Here is a 19873-nt window from a genome sequence, read left to right as displayed (position 1 = left end):
CATTTTCTACAATCTGCAGCGGCTGATCATCCAAAGCAATCATTAGAGCAATATGTCGTGTACCCACTTTAGACATTGCCTGCTTCCTGCTCTGTGACATTGCAGAAGAACACCACCCCATCTGCTCCATGGTAGCTTGTAGGGATGTGAATCGTTTTAGGACGATTAAAATTATCGTCCGATAATTTTAATATCGTCTTAAACCGTTATGGAACACAATACAATACAGATTCTAACGATTTATCGTTATAAATCGTTAGAATCATGAGCCGGCACACTAAAACCCCCTAAAACCCACCCCCGACCCTTTAAATTAAATCCCCCACCCTCCCGAACCCCCCCCCAAATAACTTAAATAACCTGCGGGTCCAGCGGCGGTCCGGAACGGCAGCGGTCCGGAACGGGCTCCTGCTCCTGAATCTTGTCGTCTTCAGCCGGCGCCATTTTCCAAAATGGCGCCGAAAAATGGCGGCGGCCATAGACGAAAAAGATTGGACGGCAGGAGGTCCTTCCGGACCCCCGCTGGACTTTTGGCAAGTCTCGTGGGGGTCAGGAGGCCCCCCACAAGCTGGCCAAAAGTTCCTGGAGGTCCAGCGGGGGTCAGGGAGCGATTTCCCGCCGCGAATCGTTTTCGTACGGAAAATGGCGCCGGCCATACGGCCATACGGCCGGCGCCATTTTCCGTACGAAAACGATTCGCGGCGGGAAATCGCTCCCTGACCCCCGCTGGACCTCCAGGAACTTTTGGCCAGCTTGTGGGGGGCCTCCTGACCCCCACGAGACTTGCCAAAAGTCCAGCGGGGGTCCGGAAGGACCTCCTGCCGTCCAATCTTTTTCGTCTATGGCCGCCGCCATTTTTCGGCGCCATTTTGGAAAATGGCGCCGGCTGAAGACGACAAGATTCAGGAGCAGGAGCCCGTTCCGGACCGCCGCTGGACCCGCAGGTTATTTAAGTTATGTGGGGGGGGGTTCGGGGGGGTGGGGGATTTAATTTAAGGGTCGGGGGTGGGTTTTAGGGGGTTTTAGTGTGCCGGTTTTTCGATTTTTCGATTTTTCGATTTTTAACGATGTTCCGGCGAGGGATGGGGTTCGGGAGGGTGGGGGATTTAATTTAAAGGGTCGGGGGTGGGTTTTAGGGGGTTTTAATGTGCCGGTTTTTCGATTTTTCGATTTTTTAACGATTTTTAACGATTTTTCACGATATTTTACCCCCCCAAACGGCAACAATACGATTCCCTCCCCCTCCCAGCCGAAATCGATCGTTAAGACGATCGAGGACACGATTCACATCCCCTAGTAGCTTGCCGCTGCTGCTGGGGATGAGGAAGAGGAGACTGCTGCTTCTGCAGATGCACACAATCTGTATCTTCTTTATCTTTAGTACTACTACTTTCCTTCTGTGGCTGCTTCCCTGTTGCTTTACTTGAAGCCTGGGCAAGCACAGTGGGACCAGCTTCTTCTGCAAGCAACAGTGCTCTATGTTCTCTTTCAAGGTGATATTTCATGTTGCTGTTAGTAAGATGTCCAATAATTCTTCCACGGCTCACCATCTTTTTACAATGGATACATTGTCCAAATCTCTGGTCAGCCACAACATGATAATGATTCCAAATCTTTGATGTCCTTGTACTGTTCCTTACTCTAGGCTGGATACTTGTCATTTTCATACTAGTAGTAGAAATAGTAGTAGTAGTAGTAGTCACACGTGGATGTTCAAATGGTGTAGGGGACAGGGTACCAGCAATACTGCTGGCACTGGCAGTAGTTGTTTGTTTTGCAATCTGACTAACATTGTCATTGCTTCTGTTCTCCTCCTCCTCCTTCTCCTCAGAATGTTTACTAGCCAAAAACTCCTGATCATCATCCTCCTCCTCCTCCTCCTCCTCCTCCTCCTCCTCCTCAATATCTGATTCATCATCATCATCCAATACTTTCTGTAGCACCATTCTTTCATCTAATCTTTTCACCTTTCCCTCAAATTTTGCTCGTTCCTTCCCTTGCAACAAGTTTCCTTGCACTTCTACATCCTCTTTCTTCTCAAAAAATCGCAGTTTTTTCCTAGGGACTGGCAGACAGCTCTTTCCAGTAGCACTATCACTAGCAACACGTTTTTTTCCAGAGGGTACTGGTAGGGGCATTATGATTCTGTGGTCAAAGAAATATATAATAAATATAGTACATTAAACAAGTTAATAAATTAGTTTGGTATTCATTTTTAAAACTTTTTATTGAGCTAATAGCATTAGCTAGCTAGCTATTGCTAAGGCTACCCCCAGACCACAGGACAAAGAAGGATATAGTGATTATTTATTAGTCAGTGAGTGACACTGACAATTGATAATTTGATATAGTATACTTACTAATATATTATATTGCAATTTATACCATGCATTGGCCAGAGCATCAAACTGCAGCAGACTGAGACTGAAACTAGGCTGCAATACTTCAGTTCACTCATTACACTAGCCTCCTGGCAGGACTGGCTAGTGGCTAGGCTTTTCTGCATTGAGGTTAGAGAAGTCCTATTCCTATTTTTTCATATCCTTTTCAGGCCTATTCTGTTCTTTGAACTAAAATAACTTCTCCCTCCCACTTCAAGTCTTACCCACAGATCTCACACACAGGAGCAGAAGCCTCAAGCCAAGCACAAGATACATAATATAGGATATTGGACAGACTATTGGCCAATTATAGGTTTAGTAGTAGAATTGATTTGATAGTAGTGACTCACTGGCTTTAATAGCTAGCCAATATAGCCAGTGACACTAGGCTAATAGCCAAGCTAGCTATTAGCCTAGTGTCACTGGCTAGGGCTAGCTAGCTATAAACACAATTAGTGATAAATCTGGTAGATTACACATACATCTATATAATATTGATAAATATAATATTATATAATTTTATATCTTTATAAATCTATTAAAACTCTACTGCTGCAATGTTCAGAAAGCAATCAACGCACCTACCTTAGTACCTTCACCTTGTCCTTTATAAGCAAGCCCTGCTGCTGGACTGGAGTGCTGGTGCCTGCCTATGCCTAGGCTAGGAATGCTGCGAACGAAGAGCTCACTCAAGAAACAGAAAAAAAGAGTAGAGCTCAGCTCAGCTCACTGGTTGTGGCTATTGGCTATTTTGGCTAGTGGCTTGGCTGCTACCAGTAGCTAGCTATATGCTACTGTGGCTAGTGGCAATGGTTGGCTACTGGCTGGCTGCTAGTATCATAGGCTGATACTAGTATCAGCTAGCTAAGCCAGCTAGCAGCTAGTACCCCTTAATAACAATAAAGGCTGTATAATATTAACTAACTATCAAATCAACAGCTGCAGCTAGCTATAAACTGATTGACTGATGTTTTCTCCTCAAACCCACAAAACAAAAGCAACACATAAGCAGAGCACCCCTTATTATATAGCTATTATTGCTACCTATTGACTAAAAGTAGGAGGGAAAATAAACCTATTAATTTAAGTGGCCAATTCAAAAATGATGCAAATGAATATTATGCATAATATATCAAACAAATTCTAGTCACATGATTGATGACATAATCACAATATCCACAGACACACTACTACAGTAGGATTAGAACTTCAAGCTAATAGCTCTATCCCCCATTCCCATTCCCCATCCCCCATATAAAACAATCTGTAAAAAACAGCACCTTGGCTGTTGGTAACCTTGGTAATGAATAAAAAAACAAGAAGACACCCAATAGGAATACATATTCAACCTTCAATTTTAAAAAAAGTGTCAATTTAGTATCAATTTACGTTAGTGCGCACTAACATATATCACTGCGCACTGCCATGTACCTAGTGCGCACTAATAATCCGTTAGTGCGCAGTACGGTGAGGTGCCATGTACTGCGCACTACGTCCAGCGACTGCGCGCTAACGGATAGTCCATGCGCACTAACATCCGTTAGTGCGCAGTAATAAAAAACCGACTTTAACCCGAAAATTCGTGGAATTTTGATTCTTTTTCCCAACTTCCCCAACAATGACGAATTAGACAATGTCGTTGGCATTGGCTAAATCGTGAAAAACGAAGGCACATCTCTATTAAAATCTGCCTCTATGTGTTCCAAATGTCTTTGTTTACTATTTTTTGAAGGGCTTTCTGGTTGACACTGTAGCAGTACATGTAAATATAATATACATGCTGTAAATTATATTTTTACTGCAGAAAGTCCTCTCTCAGGTAAAATCTGTTACTATAAATGCACAATTTTTAATTGTGTGTGGGGAGGGTGCAACCAGGGAGGAGGTGGGTGCAAGGCAGAAAGGTTCATATGGGGTGCACAATACCCATATACTGGCCCTAGGGAAGAGTGGAAGTGATTGGTTGGCAGATGATTGGTGGTTGGCAGGTGATTGGTTGGCAGATGACAGTGGAAGATGAGAGGGGGGAGGGAGAATTTGGAGGCTGAAGGGGTTGCAAGACAACAAGTGTAACCCAGACCACTTCTTGTGTTAGTAATAGGTCCTGTAACAGCTTAGTGCAGTTAGAGAGATAATTAGGAGAGTATGCATTCATGGACTACCCTCCCACTGGTGGATACCCCTGGTCCTGAAGCTTTATAGCAGAGCTCTTACATAGGCTCTGGGGGCAGTATAATTTGGAAGTCAGAGAGAGAGGTTGTATTTTTTCCTAAATTGGATTTGGGCCTACCTGGAGCCTCAGAAACCCACCGAGACCCCTCCAGGACTCCGCTGCTGTACTCTCTCCACGAGGTGCATAGTGGCTGCTCTGGGACTGATTTGGGGGATTTTGAACTTTTATTTAGAGGAGCCCTGATGGAGGCCTGGCCTTTCCGAAGCCAGGAATTGGGGTAGCCTGAGTTGAAGATGCCCAGTGTTTAGGGAAGATCTGCCAAACAAAGGTGATGACCCGCTAGAGGATGTCCTGATTATCTAAGCTGGGGAAAGAAGATTTGTTTCCAACATTTGGGAGGTCGTGTTTTTCTGCCCCTCTTCCTGCCCATCAAGGGGACTGGCAAATCCTGCAGTCCGCCAAGGATTCCTACCCCCTGGGGTCCCACCAGAAGATTAATCTACTGACTTTGAGTAAAAGATCCATATTAAAGGGAGGGCACTCGTACGGCATCTACCAAAGCCCCGAAGGATAGAATCATTGAATTCTGTGCCAAGATAGATTTTTGTGCCATCAGGAAGGGTTCTCCACCTAATCAAGGGGCCCATGCCCAGAGGGACACTGCCCAGTCTAATCCAGAAATGTAGATGGATTCCTGGCTTAATGAAGGCTAATGCACAGACAGAGGAGCTGAAACTGGAAAAAATGCAGTAAAGATTTTATTTCGACGCTGCTTACGTGGTCCAAGTGTGGTTTGTTTGGCACACAATGCACAGTACATAGTACAATGAGGGGAAAATCAGCTAAAAATTTCAGCCACCCCGTACTGGAACCAGAGGAGACTGATTTCCACCCCTAGTCCAAAGGACCTACACCTAGGGATGTGAAGAGAAGGAAAAGCTAGCCAGGATCCCTGCCCCAAAGAACTTATAAATAACTTTATGATCCCCTCCGTATCCGACTCATACACTAAGGAGGGGTTACACAGGAGAGGATGCAGCTGTTGAGGGGAAAGATAAGGGGGCCAGACAGCTGGAGATGATAAAAGGAGCAATTCAATGAGGGGGAGGTGGAAGTCTGAAAGGGGAGGGGAGAGTTGGGGAGGATCGGCACAGAGAACTGAAGGGAGAGAAGTGGGGATGAACTCTAGATGGATGGATAGAGAGGCAGAGATAAAGAAAATGAAGGAGAAGAAAAGGGAAAAATCGATATTAGATATATATAGGCATAGGGAGTTAGATATATATAGGCATAGGGAGTTACTGAAGAGACCGGAGAGAGATGAAACAGAAAATGAACAGGAGACCCTGTAAAAGAGTTAGGAGACCAAGAAGAGGAAAGCAGTATAAAGAGATGGGGACCGAAGTGATTAGAAAGATAAAAGTCCGGACAGCCAAAGTAGAGAAAAAGCATTTTATATTCAGTTTAGTGGATGGAATATGTCAACTTTGGGAATGTGCAGCTTATGGTATCTTTTATTTTGCAAATACAGGAGGCAACGTGTTTCTATTTCTCTGTTTTTGCATGGCATGTAGAGTCTGACTTCTGGGGGGTTTCCAGTCCAGTTTTTGAATGACGGCTTACGTCGGCCAGGGTCCCTGTACTGTTTCCGATTCAGCTGGAAGCCCAAAGGAGCAGGAGGAAACTGCTGGGGTAAAATAAACGTGAAAATTAAAGCCCCCTCCATGTAACAGAGTCTCCCAGCTCGTGGTGGTGTATTTCGTGGTCAGGGTGAGGGTGCACATTTTCACTTGGCCATAGGTGCCAAATGGCCTGGCTACGGCTCTGGCTTATGCTAAAGACTTCTAGAACCTCCTTAACCTGCACTGTACAGTCTTCCCGCACACCTCACTATAATCAGAGTGCTCAGGAGGACCTTAATGTGCACACTAAAGTTCATAGCATAGGCCCAAATGTGTAACAGTTTTTGAGACAAGCGCTTATGGTTGTCTCTTGAAAAATGATATGGAATTTTGTTTGCATGGGACAATTCAAACCTTTCAGGCTCACATGGATCCCTTGCATAGGAAAAGGAAAATTGGTCAATCCAACTGACTGATTCAGTCTCCTATGGCTCTTATGGATGCCTATGGATTAATAAAGTTTGAATCTACTACATAAAGAATTTCCAGAACAGAAGTGATAATATTTTTTTCAACAAGCATACACTGTGGGGTAGATTTTCAAAGGCCCGAGCGTGCATCCATGTGCACGCGGTTCCAGGCACACGCACATGAACGCGGCGATTTTATAACATGCGCGCGTCGTCACGCACATGTTATAAAATACGATTCCTGCGCGCCCCATTTTAATATCGGCACGTGCATGTGCAGGCAGGCAGCATCTTGTGCGCACGCAAGGGGAAGATTTAAAAAAAAAATAAATAATAACATGCGGCGACGCTATCAGGCCTACACCAGTTCCCTCCCAGAGATGGAGCTTTCCTATCCCCCAACCTAGCCTTCCTCCCTTTTCCCCTCTCCTCCCCAACCCCTAAACCTACCCTAACTATCATAGTGTTTTTATTTTAGAACTTACCCGCTCCTCCGGCTGCCAGCACGCGCTTCCCTGGAACAGAACCTAATGGCCACTGTCCCGGTCGACCCCGCCCCACCCCCATCTTTGCCCAGACCCTGTCTCCCGCTTGCCCCTTTCGAAGGAGCCCGGCACTTCGGTGCCACGCTTGGTTTGTAAAATGCACTTGGTGCATGCACGGCCCAGCCACGCGTGTATCCACCGGTTCTTGCCCGCGCCGGGCTTTGAAAATTTGGGCTTGTAGTTCCTGCACGATGAAAGTACAGGAAAAAGGTAGGAAAATGTAAGCTCCCTGAAAGGTCCGTCAGGTCTGTATGAGAAGTAAACATAAAATAGAGCAATAAAATGCACTGATCTCTCCAGCTTTACTTACACTGGCCTCTGAGAGAGAGACTATAAAACTAGGGGGCACTAAAGGCATTGAACAAAACCGTAGCTGGCAGTGCAGGGAATGATCGCATAAAAGATGTACTAACTCTATGATAAGAAAAATCATGAGAAAATAGTGTTCTATATTCATTTATTCTTCACATTTAACTCATATTATGATGATATACAGAAACTGAAGGGACATTACCACCTCCAGGGCATAGATGCGTAGTGATCATGCGTGCTCTCGGGGGCTTTTTCCTTCTGTATCTATGCTAAAATAACTATTGAATAAGACCATTAATGACTGAACATCATTTTAACATCAACTACATTATGAAAAAGTCAAGGGGACTGCAGTTAATAACAAAACAAAAACTGCCATTAAGTTATTCTGATATTTATGAAACCACTTTCTTCATAAGATTGCACTGGAAATTACCCAGTAGATGCCATTGACATTCAAAATTAAATATATTACCTAAGTGAAAGTTTGCATTTTGGAGTATTTTTCAAAGTAAAATATTCATTCCCAGCTAATTATTATTACATTTTGAGCTCTCAAGTTGGTAATTGGATGCATTTAAGTTTCCAGTTTGGACATATTTATTCAAACATTTTAGATGTCGTACAACAAATGGCATTCCCCGTTAGAAAGTATTAAATGTAATTTAAATCAGTGTTTTTAGATATAAGCACTTGAACCCCTAAATCATATAATTCGCTTAGCTTCTGCTTGAAGAGTAAGAGTGACTTTTCAACTGTTTATTTCTGCCCCTTCTGTTGGATTCCACTGTCCTGAGTCTTGTTGATGCATAGAAAAGGCTTTACCATAACTGCCTTGGCTTCAGTGTTACTGCTGTGTTATGGATGACAAATAGTTTATTGGCCATATTAAATGTTTTGCCACTAAAGTGTGCTGGATTAGGAATAATATTTCTCTGTAGAAACAGAATATAATGCTGAAAAGTTCTGGATTTATGCAGTTAAGTCACATGCGCCATCAGGAAAAACCATTGCTTTAGACAGATTTAGGAGGTACACCAACAAAACTGGATACTACTGGGCAGAAGATGGGCATTATGTTGCGAGCAACCCTAGAATCCCCATCAGGACATATCTAGAGTCCCAACTAAGAGGCAGTGTCAAAGCTATAGTATTCACTGACTACATGGATTATGTTGTTGCCTTGCAAATCTCATCAAGGGAGATTGATCTGAAGTCGGCTGCCAACAATGTCATTGGTTCTGAAGAGGCCCTCCAGGTTAAAGTCATCCAGGGTATAGCAAGGAGAAATGCAATCTATTAGCCAGTTAGAAACTGTGCATTTCCCTAAAGTAAGATTGAATTTTGTTTGGAGCAAAAGAAACAAAAAGCTGTACAGAATGTATAAAGGCTTAAGCCTACTCTGGACAAAGAGGTCTTCGTCAGTCAATAAACTGTCACAAACAGATGCGCCATGGACTTCCCCCTATTTAATGGGCTGATGTAATAAGATGTGCTAGGCTGAGTACACATTTTTACTCATGTTTCTGCAAAGATATTTATGTGCATAAATTTACTCGTTATTTAATAAGGGTTTTACCTCAGAAAAAGTGTGTGCATGGACATGAGTTCAAATGTGAGCGCCTCCACACAAATCCCAATTTAACAAAGGCATTAGCTACCAATCCCCAAGACAGAGAACTACATGGACCTAATTCAGTTTTTTCTAACACTGTAATTTTGACTTCTCTATCAGAGGTGGGGGTAAAGTTTACTCATATTTCTGGGACTATGGTGATCTGCCCCAGTGTAGTTGTGGACTGGCAGTGTTTGGTGTTCCAGGACTTGGGGGGTCTGTGTGCACAACATTTATGCACCTAACTCATATTTTGTGCACACAGGTTTTACAAGAGTAAACTTTTCATTGAGATATCCCTTACTAAAGGCATCAGAGTCCTCACAGAAGGCCGAGTGTGATGTTAGAGAGAGTAAGAAAACTAAAAAGTCATGGGATAGGAGGCAATGTCCTTTTGTGGTTAAAAGACAGGAAACAGAGAGTAGGATTAAATGGTCAATTTTCTCAGTGGAAAAGGGTAAACAGTGGAGTGCCTCAGGGATCTGTACTTGGACCGGTTCTTTTCAATATATATATAAATGATTTGGAAAGGAATACGACGAGTGAGGTTATTAAATTTGCGGATGATACAAAATTATTCAGAGTAGTTAAATCAGGAGGAGGACCTTACAAAACTGGAAGATTGGGCATCCAAATGGCAGATGGAATTTAATGTGGACAGGTGCAAGGTGTTGCATATAGGGAAAAATAACCCTTGCTGTAGTTACACGATGTTAGGTTCCATATTAGGAACTACCACCCAGGAAAAAGATCTAGGCATCATAGTGGATAATACTTTAAAATCGTCAGCTCAGCATGCTACAGCAGTCAAAAAAGGAAACAGAATGTTAGGAATTATTAGGAAGGAAATGGTTAATAAAACAGAAAATGTTATAATGCCTCTATATCGCTCCATGGTGAGACTGCACCTGGAATACTGTGTACAATTCTGGTCACCACATCTCAAAAAAGATATAGTTGCGATGGAGAAGGTACAGAGAAGGGCAACCAAAAATGATAAAGGGGATGGAACAGCTCCCCTATGAGGAAAGGCTGAAGAGGTTATGGCTGTTCAGCTTGGAGAAGAGACGGCTGAGGGGGGATATGATAGAGGTCTTTAAGATCATGAGAGGTCTTGAACGAGTAGATGTGAATCAGTTATTTACTCTTTCAAATAATAGAAGGACTAGGGGGCATTCCATGAAGTTAGTAAGTAGCACATTTAAGACTAATCAGAGAAAATTCTTTTTCACTTAATGCACAATAAAGCTCTGGATTTTGTTGCCAGAGGATGTGGTTAGTGAAGTTAGTGTAGCTGGGTTCAAAAAAAGTTTGGATAAGTTCTTGGAGGAGAAGTCCATTAATGGCTATTAATCAAATTTACTTAGGGAATAGCCACTGCTATTAATTGCATCAGTAGCATGGGATCTTCTTGGTGTTTGGGTAATTGCCAGGTTCTTGTGACCTGGTTTGGCCTCTGTTGGAAACAGGATGCTGGGCTTGATGGGCCTTTGGTCTGACCCAGCATGGCAATTTCTTATGTTCTTAAGAGTGTTCAGCAGTCACTGACACTTTTCAGTGGGAGGCGTCTTGCAGGAACTCCCAGCCACCCTCTCAAGCCTCCTGCCTTGAGAGGGTGGCTGGGAGCCAAGGGTGGGGTGCCCAGGCCCTAAAACATAGGAGGTTTTCTGGGATCCAAGGAGGATTTGACTGTGAAAATGACCTAAAGGTAATCTCAAACTCTGTGGAAGATTCCCTAACAGTTCAAGTGGATTTCTGGTGTGAGTAGCTTACTGCAGTGGGCTACAAATCAGAGAAGCACAAAGTTTAAATCCCACTGCTGCTTTTTGTGTCCTTGGGTAAGTCACTTTACCATCTATTGCCTCAGGGAAAAATTTATAGAGAGATTTACAAAGCTGCGATAGTTTAAAATGGGAGGGGCCAACTATTGCACGGGGAGGTGTCCCCATAATATTTGGTCCCTCCCCGACAAACTATCGTGGCAGCACTGTGGTGCAATTTTTATTGTGGACAAGCGCGCAACAAAAAATCATTCTGGGGCTGCCATTATTTAAAGGGCCTGAGGCCAAACAAAATCACAGCACCCCTAATCCTTAAAAAAAAATCCCCTTGGAGGGTCTTTGGCGAGCATTACTGCCAACCGAGGTAGAGCTGGCCTCCAGAACTTAAAAAAAAATGAGACCAACCGCACTGCCATGGCCCACTCCCTTCCCGTAAAATGTCTAAAATACCTTGTGAGTCTCAAGTCCTACACCCCTCAGCCCAACCAAATAAAGTACAATCCCTGGTATCTAGGGGGTCCCCCACACACGCTCCCCAACCCAAAAACTGGTGGTCTAGCAGGGGACTTTTGGACCCTCACCCCCTAATACCTCACCCCCCATACCTGAAATAGAACTCATTGGGGTATGGGGGGGTGAGGTGTTAGGGGTGAGGTTCTATTTCAGGTATGGGAAGTTCAATGTTGGCCCAGAGCACCCTCTAGCTCTGGGTCCAATAACGCCATTTTTCAAAATGGCACCGAGGTAACCTTGCCCCATCACATGACAAGGGCAAGTTCCTGGAATCAGACTAAAACCTCAAAATTTTAGGACCAAGACAGTTTAAGGGAGGTGGCGGGGAAGGCAATGAGCCATCACTGTGTGATTGGAATTATTATTTTTTAATTTCGGGGGCAATATCACCTCAGTCAATAGATGGGGGCCAGCAAGGGTCTCCAAAGACTCCAGAGTGATTTTTTAAGATTGCTGGGCCATGATTTTTGTGGACCATCGTTAACATCCTGATGCTCCCTCGAGAAAATAACTAAGCTCCCTCAATCATGCTAAAATAAAGCGGTTGACATTTTTGGTAGTCAGATGTGATATTTTATTAACATAGGATTGCCTATGCATAAACTGCTTTGCATGCACTAGACAATTTTATGCATGCACATGAATGTATAGCAGCTTATTTCCATAGGATGAGGAAATCTTGTGTAGTATTGCACAATAGTGCCACGATATGATGATATTGCATGATAAACAGCATTTAACATGTATTACATGCTATTTAACTCACAATATTGCCACCTATCAGATTATAAACCCTCTGGGGCAGATTTTCAAAGGATTTACGCATGTAGGGGGGTTACGCGCACCGGGCCTATTTTCAAAAGGCCCGGTGGTACGCATAAAGCCCCGGGACATGTGTACGTCCCGGGGCTTGAAAAAATGAGTGGTCATGGGGCGTGGTGGGGCATGGCCAGAGGCCTCTGCAAAGCCGCTGGGCCAGGGGATCGCGCGCTGGCAGTCAGCTGGCATAACTTGTGAGATAAAGGTACGGGGTTATTTTTTTGCGGGCTGGGGGGCAGGACAGGTAGGGGAAGGGAGGGGATGGTGAGGGGGGAAAAGGAAAGTTCCCTCCGAGGCCACTTCGATTTTGGAGTGGCCTCGGACAGAATAGGGAAAGCCAGCTGGTCTCCCCGAGGGCTCAGCGCGTGCAAGGTACACAAGTGTGCACCCCCTTGCGCGCGCCGTCCCCTGATTTTATAACATGCGAGCGGTTGCGCGCACATGTTATAAAATTGGGCGTACATTTGTGTGCGCCAGGTTGCACGCACAAATGTACGCCACGCGCGTACCTTTTAAAATCTGCCTCTCTGGGAATAAGGAAGAGACTGACATTAAAAAGTCATTTGGACAGATAACTGAAATGTTATCCATCTAAATGGCTTATCCGGCTAAATTCTAGCCAGATATGTGGCTAGAAATTAGCCGGATAAGTCAGAGAGTTCCTGAAGTGGGAGGTAGGTGTTCTAGGGAGGAGCAGAGTTATCCGTTAACTGGCTAACTCTGGTTGCACCATAGGGCTGTCCTAAAGTTAGCCAGATATACTTATCTAACTAATCTTAAGATAGCTGGGTATATTCAGTGGCACTGCCATGCCACTGAATATCCCAGTTAAGTTAGCCAGATAGGTATATCTGGCTAACTTAACTAACCACTCCATGGTGGAATATCGGCCCCAAAATACCTAAGGTACCTGAATGTAATCTGCTCTGTAGCACCAAAAGTAGAATATAAATCAAACAATAAATAAATAAGAGTACTGCAAACTGGGAGATTTAATTTCAGAGTTGTTCAAGGAACTTGTTGAGAATCATCTGAAATTGTATCAGGAGGAATTTCTAGTTGTCTTTCTGGGATGCAGCCTTCAAACAGCTTGCAAGTACAATCAGGAGTACCTACTGTCAGGGAATATGTGTGTATATACATATGTCTGTATAACTAATTCTGTGGTGTTGCAAGGGTCAGACAGTGTAATCCCCAAGACTACATGCACTTTCAGTTTCAGTCACTAACCCTGTATCATTCAAGAATGAAGGTGCAAAACGTATTAACACATGATATCATTGTTTTACTAAAACTGATTTCCTAGCTTGCTCACAAAAGCAAATGCATAAGCAGTTCACAGACTCATGTCACCAGCGATGTGCAAACTGTGCTGTTAACATGAGCTGTAGTAAGAAAAGTCCCTGAATAGCAAACGACCAAAGTCCCAGCTTAACTGTCAAACTGCGCTGCTGCTCTGAAGAACAAAATGCTGCTGCTGGTGGTAAGTCCTTTAGCAAATACAGGCTCCAGTAGCTGACAGCCAAAGAAATTCTCTTGCCTCCTTGGCACCAGGCAACCAGAAGTCCTCACAGTGCAACAAGCCTTACTTGTAAACAAAAAACAACGTTAAGGCATTGAAGCAGAGCAGATTTCACTCTGTCTTGGGCTAGCAGGATCAGGAGACTGCTTGCACATGCTGGCTAGTGGCTACTGGCCTGCAATTCTACAAGTGTTAAAAAGACAGCACACAATTTTCAGCTCTGCAGTGCCACAAGTAACACATCTCACATGATTTCATTATCTTTTACTAAAGATGGGTTACATGTAGAATAACCAGCGACTGTGGGGTCGATTTTACAAACTTACGCACACGCGTACTTTTGTTCGCATACCAGGCGCAAACAAGAGTACACAGGATTTTAATAGATATGCGCGTAGCCGCACGTATCTGTTAAAATCCGGGATCGGCGTACGCAAGGCTGACCAAAATTGGCAGCCTGCGCGTGCCGAGCCGCGCAGCCGGCCTCTGTTCCCTCCGCCTCCCCCACCTTCCCCTCCCTAACCCACCCCGCCTACCTTTGTTGGAAGAGTTACGCCTGCCCGAGGCAGGCGTAACGCGCGCGCGCCGGCTGCGCAATTCCCCGGCCTGGGAGCTGTTTCGGAGGCCTTGACCATGCCCCCGAAACATCCCCGGGCTGGAACCATGCCCGCGGCCCTGCCCCCAGATGATGCACCGCCACGACACGCCCTGACATGCCCTCTAGCAAAGCCCCGGGTTTTGAGCACGCCGCTGAGCCTATTCAACATAGGCTCAGCGCGCGCAGGAGGAGGTTGGGGCAGGTTTTCAGGGTGTATGCGCGTATCCCTTTGAAAATCTGCCCCTGTATCTGTGATTTCTTGGATTTTCTTTTCTCCCTTGGTGCACTATTCCAACATGTACCCTCTGTGAATTCTTCATTTGCAATTAAGATAACCATTAAAAATAGTATATTTTGGAACAGACTATGGTAGAGTATTAGTCTTTCGTGAAGGTGTCAGACCTCTTAATAGCCCAAGGGACTTGAAAAACTGTAACTTTCCTGTCCATATCAGGAAAGAACCCAAGGGAGCAAAGTGTATCTAAAGGTCTACTTGCCTCACTGATCCCGAATATGCCCCTGACTTCTAGTAGCAAGTGGTACAGGGCCTACATGGGTACAACTTTTATGCTCCTGACTCATGTTCTATTTGCATAAAAATATGGTCTGTGCACCTAAAATCAAATTTATGAGTATAAATCATTTTTATACTCATAAACCATGTTTTTCACTTACACAAAAACATAATTTTGAACTCAACTCCTATGCAAAAGGCTAGCTGCAGTTTAACTCAGTTTTGTGCACATATTTTAGTATTAGCACTGCAGTTATTTGCATGCTATTAGTTTACTGCATTAGGAGTAAACTCTTTTGTCAGCGCAAGTAAAGAAAATATGTGCCGAAATTCAGTGCCAAAAAGCATTTTTTACTTGTCATTTCTTCAAGCTTCAATTAGATCCTGTTTAGCACATCCTAATTCAGGTTCAATGCTCAGCAATCCAGCAGATCTTGTATTAAACTCTCTGACAGGATATTTTTTTTCCTACCACATATGTGCTATTCTCATCTTCTCATAAGACCATGTTAACTTTCATACCTTGAGAGCCTCCTGATACATGATTCTATTTCTAGTTAAATGACAGCATAACTATTTAGTTGCCTATCTTGGCCAAAACATTGTTAATGACTACCCAGATTCTAAAGACCTTTAGAGCATTCAAATCTGTCTTCATCTCCAGAAGGCTGATGTGGAATTTGTTTTACCAAAGGACCCTGGGAGCAGATTTCTTCTAGATGAAATCCCCAGGTCAGATCTTAACCATCTGTGGTCATAGCAATTTAAAGAGCTGGAATCTGAGTGAGTCAGATTGGAATGGGATTGCCTCCAAGTCAGACTGACCTATAGTTTGAACAATATAAAGACCTAGCTAAACAAATATAGCAAACCCTAGAAAGGGAAAGAAAATGCAAGAAGAGGAAGACTGGAGAAGAAACAGGAACAGTAGATGAAATGTAGATTCAAAGATATGACCATTCCTAGTTAAGCATGAAAAAGGAATGCCTGCTAACTGAGTTATTGGTATGGCAAGTTGGATTCATCACTAGTTGCCAATTACCAACCAGTATCCTCTTTACCATTTTTGACAAAAGTGAGAGAAGGGGGTGGTGTTTAAGCAATTGCAAGAATTTCTTACTAACAACAACATATTAGATCCTAGTTGATATGAGTTTCACCCATTTCACAAGATTGAATTATTGTTTCTATCGAGCTTTGACACCTTTCGTGGATTAGAAATTGGGGGTGCATTTATTTTGGTGCTTCTTGATATATCCGCAATAATTGACACATTAAATCGTGCAATATTATTATCTTGCCTGAATCAATCAGGTAGGGATGTCTTCAGTAGTGTTGAAGTGGTTTGCTTTCTATTTGTCTATCATAGTTAATATATTCCAATTAGGTCCCTTATATTGTCTTGGATAACAGTATCAACTGGTATACCACAAGATTTGACTCTTTCCACTTCCTTATTTAATCTTTATATATGGCCATTATGTAGGGTACTGTTGGATCTAGGAATTGATTCTCATTTATATGCAGATGATTTTCAGTTTTATGTCCTCATAACAGGGACATTAAATGATACATTAGAATTAGTGTCCAGTTGTCTAAAGACTATTAAAAACTGGATGACTGTAAATAAACTTGCTCTAAACATTGGGAAGATGGATTTGATAGTGCTGGGCAGGAAGATCCCTATTGATGTCCCTTTGTTCCTAGTCACCACGATGTCTGACATTTACATTTATTGAAATTTGTGAATCGCTTAACTCTAAAAAAAAAAAAAAAAATAGGTCTAAGCAATGAACAAGAATAGTAGAATACAGTCATAAAAATACAAACATAATATAATACAAATTAAAAGTAAAATTATTGATACATCCTCAAGTTCAATTGATTACCAAAATCTCTTTTTTTTTTTTTTAATGGTTTGCAAGGATTGAAGCTATACTTATCTGCTCGTGAGTTTTGTTCAGTACTGCAAGCATTAGTCTTAACAACTTTAGACTAGTGTAACTCATGTAGTAACTAGTGTAACTTTAGACTAGTGTAACGACAGGAACCATGTCTTCCAACCTTCAGAAAAAGACTTAAAACATGGCTGTTCAAGAAAGCCTTTCCGGACCCTTACTGATTCTCCTACACCAAATACAGCAAGACTGATCATCATCCATTAAACTAATATAGACATTAACAATCACCGCAAAGTTCTACTTCTTGTTAAACTTCTATCACCCTCTTCTTTTACTCCTAGTTAGAATCATCCCTGTTTGATTGTAACTTCTTCTTTTTTTTCTGAGCACTTGTTATAATTTGTTATAAGTTGTAATGTATACGCTCAAGTTATAGTTATGTATTGCTCACCCCTTGTTTTATGTAAACCGACATGATACGAACTCCGTGAATGCCGGTATAGAAAAAAAACACAAATAAATAAATAAATAAATAAAATAACTCCTTTTGTGTTTGGTTGCCTGTTAACACACTACAAGCCCTATACTTAGTGCAGAATACTGCAGCATGGATTTTGAAGAGTACTGGATTTTGTGACCTCATTACTGCAATCCTGAATTCATTGCATTGGCTCCCCATAGAATGGAGGGTAAAATAGTAACAGAGTAATGACGGCAGAAAAAGACCAAACGATCCATGCAGTCTGCCCAGCAAACTTCTCTAGGTAGCAACTGCCACTCTGTGCAGGCTACCCCATGTTTTTCTTAAGGGTAGTAACTGCTGCTCCATATAGTTATCCATAAAAATTTCAGCTAGTAACATTTTTTTTTTGGGTAATGAGCTTTCTTGAAAATTCAGTCAGTGCTGCTTGATGTACCTAAATGTATGGACTTTGCCGTAGAAGCGGTCCTGTGCTTTTTCTCTCATGCCCGAGTATCAGTACCCCAGACTGTAGAAGTCGGGGGCCCTCATGGTTATTGGCTGAATCCATTTCCCCTTTTCCCCCCTGCCATTGAAGTGTGGCACAGTGTTGCAGTTGGCATTAAAAGCATCAAGGTTTATTGGTTAAGGGTGGTACTCTCCATGCCTTCTGCTAAGGGTAGCAGCTGCCGCACCAGCAAGTTACCCCCCTCCCCCCAACCCCCGCATGCTTTCTTCGTTTCCTTTAGGACTAGGCCATAGAAGAAGTCCTGCACCACTCCTGGCCTCCCCTTCTTTCTCTGACGTGTCTGGAAAATGTTTGTCACTTCTTTTTACCTCTTTAGCAATCCTTTCTTCCGCTTGACCTTTTGCTTTCTTTCTTTTTTTTTTTCTTCGTCTCTCACTGGTTTAACAGATATTCTTCCCTGTGTTCTCTTTTTTTTTTGGGGGGGGGGGATCCTTTATGCTTCATGAATCCTGTTCTTTTTGCCTTTATTTGTTCATCCAAAATACAAAGCTATGGTGTTAATAAACGAAGCTTTGGTGATGCGCCAGTATTGCTTTGCACTATATGAAAGATCTACAAATCGCCTTGAACATTAAGGTCAGACAGACAAAATGATTTAGCTATTCCTTCAGTGAAGCAATTTCCACTAGCTGAAACTCAGGAAAGGGTGTTCATGGTGGCAGGACCCTGGCTGTAGAACTCTTTTCCTAGTTGTCTGAGGGCTGTAGCTTCATTGTCTACTTTTCAGAAGCAATTGAAAATATCCTTGTTTTCTCAGGCATTTAACCTTGATACGTGTGGCATTTTAACATGTCAATATGTGTGTGACAAGAGGGCTGGTTGGGAGTCAGAACTGATTAGTCAGGCAGGTTAAAACAGAAAGCATTGATCGTACAGCTAATGAAGATACAGTATCAGTGCACTTCCATCTCCCAGTAAAGCGGCATTGTTTTTAATGCATCGGTGCATTACTGTAAAATGAATGATTTTGTGAATGCGTCAAGTTTTGTTCCCTTCCTAGAATGCTAAATAGTTGAAGGTAATACATTTTGAAAAGAAATAAATAATAGTTTTGCGGAAAATGATAGAGCTTTATAGAAACTTCTTCCAACCAGGGAAACAAAAGTTCATGTGGCCTATCAGACTGGCTCTATTAAATCTGCTTATCATTTGGGGAAAATGTTAAAATGTTCTCCTAGGCAGTTCCCTTTCAAAGATTATAAACATTTGCTATATTATCCTTGATATGTGAAGTGATATTCTGCAAAAGTCTGGAGGAAAACTAGATTAACAATGCATAAAAGGAAAACAGTTAAAGGTGCTCAGCATCTTGAGACAGTGATTGGAGACTAGGGATGTGAATCGTTTTTCAACGATTAAAATTATCGTCCGATAATGTTTATATCGTCTTAAATCGTTATAGAACACGATACAATAGAAATTCTAACGATTTATCGTTAAAAATCGTTAAATCGTGTTAGTGCGCACTAACTCGAGTTAGTGCGCACTAACTCCCCGTTAGTGCGCACTAACTCGATTTAGTGCGCACTAACTGAAAATGATACAAATAAACACTTTCCAGGTCACTGAAGGTCAGTTAGGAATGAATATGTGTTCCTATTGGCTGGCTGCCCTCTTATCTATTGATGTTACCAAGGTTACCACTGAGGTGATGGTTGGGGGGATGGGAAATGGAACTGGAAACTAACGAACACCAACAGAAAATGAAACAAAGTGTTCACACTTCCCAGGTCAGTAAAGGTCACTTAGGAATGAATATGTATGTATGTATTCCTATTGGCTGGCTGTGCTCTTATCTATTGATGTTACCAATATGGTTGGGGGGATGTGAAATGGAAACAGTTGGAAGCTTGACAAAAAAAGTAATGTAATGATCAGCACTCACGTGACTAGAACTTGTTTGTTTATTATTTTTGTTAGCAGGCACCTGAAATGCTAGTGCATGTTGAATTTGCCAATCACTGTGCATTTTAGAAAGGTGGTCCTGGCTGGAACTGTACACAGTTCAAATATATGTAATTGATTGTTGGTAAGTGTATTTTTTAAGTAGCCACACTGGCACCAGTATGTTTACTTTTCCTCCTACTTAACTCACTAGCTCAGCTTTGTAAGAAGGGC

The sequence above is a fragment of the Rhinatrema bivittatum genome, chromosome 5 (genome assembly GCF_901001135.1).
Source record: "Rhinatrema bivittatum chromosome 5, aRhiBiv1.1, whole genome shotgun sequence".
NCBI lineage: Eukaryota > Metazoa > Chordata > Amphibia > Gymnophiona > Rhinatrematidae > Rhinatrema > Rhinatrema bivittatum.
Note: the sequence above shows the minus strand (reverse complement) of the source record.